Raw genomic sequence first — 4,502 nt, 5'->3', positions numbered from 1 at the left:
TCGACACAAACTCGCTTTGAAAGGAAAAAGATTTGACGATATTTCTGACATCCAGTGAAATGTGACAAGGCTTTTGGACACTGTCCCAAAGGAAGACTTCGAGCAAAGTTTCCAGGTCATGTATCACAGAGGTCGGTGGTGCATATTGATGGCAGGTGACTACTTCGAAGGTCATTAAGATAACTGTAGTTCATAGTTCATCTACATTAATGTTACAGGACTGTTCACTGAAGTTTATGTTTTGGAAATTTGTGGTAAGTTCGTATGGGACCTAACTGCTGAGGTCATCCATCCTCAGGCTTACACACTACTTAACCTAACCTAACCTAAATAATGCTAAGGACAATACAAGCACCCATGCCTAATGGAGGACTCGAACCTCTGTCGGGGGGAGCTGCACAAATTGTGGCAAGGTGCCTCAGACCGTGTGGCTACCCCATGCAGCCCCAAACTTTATTGGCAGAGGTTTTACAATAAGGTTAATTGTAAAATAACAAATATTGTCTTTGTCAGATTAATTTTATTTTTTCAAACTTCTTTATTTTACAAAAATTCTTTGAAAATAAAGTTAGCCTTCATAATGTGGCTGTCATTTACTTTTTATGAAATGATAATTAAATGGACACCCTAGCTGCAAACAGGCGTTGATGTACTTTATTGGGGACATGTTGAAAATGTGTGCCCCGACCGGGACTCGAACCCGGGATCTCCTGCTTACATGGCAGACGCTCTATCCATCTGAGCCACCGCGGGCACTTTTTACCTGTGTATATATATATATATATATATATATATATATATATATATATATATATATATATATATATATATATATATATATATATATATATGTGTGTGTGTTTGTGTGCTGTTGGTGTGAATGAGTGTGTAGAATATCACTGAGAGTGTGAACTCGTGAAATAGCCACGTATAACTATCCACGCGAAAAATAGGTTCAGGTAAATCTGATGCTGCCCTTTTAAGCGTCTGACCTTGTGTTTTACTGATACCTGTAACAAAGCCGGCGTTTATTGGGAATTAAAGCTGCAGTTGAATCAGGAAGTGTGAGGTTGAAGCGGGGTGTGCCTCCAGTTCCATCGGAGTCAGTGGATTTAGGGAGTTACCTGGAATCCTCCACATTAATTAACCTTGATTAGCGTTAAGATCTCTAATATAAAAATAGCATTTCTTTTTCAAACCAAATAATGAGGTGAAAAACGGACGGATTTAAAGAGTTTCTAAGGGTTACAACTGAACATTGTTTATTTCTTCGAGATGCACAGGATTAAAACCTTGGCCTCTCCAGGTAACAAACTGGAAATGAAAGATTCATTAATTCTTCTTCACTCATCGTTGTTTTTTTGGATTGATAAGTGCCGCTGAACAGAATGGCGAAACATTTCGTTCATTGATTTCTCTGGTATGCAGTTTGGTAGTACAAAAACTATCGTAACTGCAATAAGCACGTTTAAGAAGTTTTATTACTTTATTGAAGTAATGTGTTTGATTTTATAAATCGGCGTCATACAACTTAAGAAACCGTACAGTGAATACGGGATCACCATTGTATCTCAAATTTTGAATCAACTTATGAATTTTAACATGAGACCATAGTGTTTATTGTTTAACTGTTGTTTCGACAACAGTTCTTCTGTTGGCATGAGTAACGGCGGGTAATACCTGACGGAAGTCTCCGCCAAACAGAATTACTTTGCCCCCATAAGAGAGATTATTGTTTATGAAGTCTCTTAAATGTCGATTGACAATGCTTAGAAAGTCGTCAAAAGTGAACAACTGTAACCACTGTTGTGATTTATATCAAACTTAGATTGTCAATACAGGGCGCCCTCTAAATTCTTTACATCGACGTGCATCACCGAAATCGCTTGTCAGACTACACTTGCGTGAAGAATTTAAACAACTGTAGGAGCTGTCTTGCAAGTTTTAGTTAATCAGATTGTCAACACATGGCACCTTACATATTGCTTTTACAAAACAAAATTTTTAACGAAAACAATAACTGAACTACATGTGTATTTTTCATCATTAGTGGTGAACGAAATCTTGAAAGTGATTTTTCAATCATTAATTTTGATTAATGCCGTACTGCCAAACGAAATCAACGTACTATACACTAAATCTCCAAAGTAACTGGCATAGGCTTGCGTATTCAAATACAGAGAGATGTAAACTGGCATGATGCGGCGCTGCGATCCACCATGCCTATATAAGACAACACGTGTCTGGCGCAGTTGTTAGATCGGTTACTGCTGCTATAATGGAAGTTTATCACGATTCAAGTCAGTTTCAACGTGGGTTTAAAGTCGGCTCACGAGCGGCTCCGCGCTATGAAGTGGGGATTTTCCCGTACGACCATTTCATGAATGTACCGTGAATATCAGGAATCTGGTAAAACATCAAATCTCCGACATCGCTGTAGCCGGAAAAAGATCCTGCAAGAACGGGAAGAACGATGACTGAAGGGAGTCGTTAAACGTGACAGAAGTGCCACCCTTCCGCAAATTTCTGCCTATTTCAATGCTGGGTCATCAACAAGTGTTAAGAGTGCAAACCATTCGACATCATCGATATGGGCTTTCGGAGCCGAAGGCCCACTCATGTTCCCTTAATGACTGGACGACACAAAGCTTTACGCCTCGCCTCGGCCTGTCAACACTGGCATTGGACTGTTGATGACTGGAAACATGTTGCCTGGTCGGAAGAGTCTCATTTCAAATTGTATCGAGCTGATGGACGTATATAGGTATGGAGACATCCTCATGAATCCATGGACTATGCATGTCAGTAGGGGTCTGTTGAAGCTGGAGGCTATGTAACGGTGTGGGGAGTATGCAGTTGGAGTGATATGGAAACCGTGACACATCTAGATACCACCCTGACAGGTGAAACGGACGTAAGCATCCTGTCTGATCACCTGCATCCATTCATATCCATTGTGCATTGACAGGTGAAACGGACGTAAGCATCCTGTCTGATCACCTGCATCCATTCATATCCATTGTGCATTCCGACGGACTTGGCAAGTACAGCAGAACAATGCGACACCCCACACGTCCAGAATTGCTACAGAGTGGCTGCAGGAACACTCTTCTGAGTTTAATCACTTCCGCTGGCCACCAAACTCGTCAGACATGAACATTATTGAGCATATATGGGATGCCTTGAAGCGTGCTGTTCAGAAGAGATCTCCCCCCCCCCCACCCCTCGTCCTCACACTCTTACGAATTTATGGACAGCCCTGTAGGATTCAGTTCCATCCAGCACTACTTCTGACATTAGTCGAGTGCATGCCACGTCATGCTGCGGCACTACTGCGTGCTCGCAGGGCCCCTAAAAGATATCAGACAGGTATACCAGTTTATTTGGCTTTTCAGTGTATATTATGATGATTATAAGCAATAATACAGTTATAAATGTATCTAAGCTTGCGATTTATCTGAAAAGAACATTTTGGGATCACATTGTATGACGGTGGGCCGGAAAAACTTACATTTTGTTTTCCTCTCACAATACTTCAGAAAATATGCCAAGTACGAAGATGTAGAAACGGAAAGAAACACAACTCGATTCACATCTTCCGGTAGCGCAGGTGTTCCAAAGCCTTTGGAAATATGAAAAACTTCATATTTTGTACGATCTAACGTATGGACTGTTCTGGTTTTTGTGTAATCTAGCCCACCACTTACTGCGCAAGGAGTGCTCTGAAGGAAAATATTAAGCCCGTGAACCCAGGCGCTGCCAGGTATGAAGATCACAGACGTGCCCTCTGGTAGACTGCGGAAGGACAGCTACTGTCGGTGTGCCTAAAATGTGTCAGTGAGAAAGTACTACAACCTCTAATTTAGAAGAAACAATAAGTCTGATCCTTGAAAAAAAAATGGTTCAAATGGCTCTGAGCACTATGGGACTTAACATCAGTGGTCATCAGTCCCCTAGAACTTAGAACTACTTAAACCTAACTAACCTAAGGACATCACACACATCCATGCCCAAGGCAGGATTCGAACCTGCGACCGTAGCAGTCGCGCAGCTCCGGACTCAGCGCCTAGAACCGCGAGACCACCGCGGCTGGCCTGATCTTTGAACACAAAACATTTTTATCACGTAATTTACTATACTTATTCAGTTTAAGGATGTGAAAATGGTAATCTTAGGAAAACCCTATACAGGCTAGAAAAATACTTCGTCAAAAATATAAGGCAAGGAAAATATATTCATCAAATTTACCAAAACTTAAGACGAAAAAAATATCACAAAAGTGCAAGTAGAAATCTCAACTGAAATTACCAACAGAAATATTAACTGTGACAACATACACTAAGCTGTTGTAAATGGACAGCCGGCCGGAGTGGCCGTGCGGTTCTAGGCGCTACAGTCTGGAAACGAGCGACCGCTACGGTCGCAGGTTCGAATCCTGCCTCGGGCATGGATGTGTGTGATGTCCAAGTGTTACCTAAAACTGCAATGCAGATGGCTCTTTC

The 4,502-nt window shown here is 41.4% G+C and overlaps 1 non-coding gene across 1 annotated transcript; it reads right to left on the bottom strand.

Moving 5' to 3' along the window:
- Positions 1–679: 679 nt before the first annotated feature.
- On the bottom strand, positions 680–754 carry Trnat-ugu (transfer RNA threonine (anticodon UGU)). Its single transcript has one exon. It is a non-coding gene; the product is annotated as a tRNA-Thr (tRNA).
- Positions 755–4,502: the final 3,748 nt, after the last annotated feature.

The sequence above is a fragment of the Schistocerca nitens genome, chromosome 5 (genome assembly GCF_023898315.1).
Source record: "Schistocerca nitens isolate TAMUIC-IGC-003100 chromosome 5, iqSchNite1.1, whole genome shotgun sequence".
NCBI lineage: Eukaryota > Metazoa > Arthropoda > Insecta > Orthoptera > Acrididae > Schistocerca > Schistocerca nitens.
This window is presented reverse-complemented; position numbering and strand designations above follow the sequence as displayed.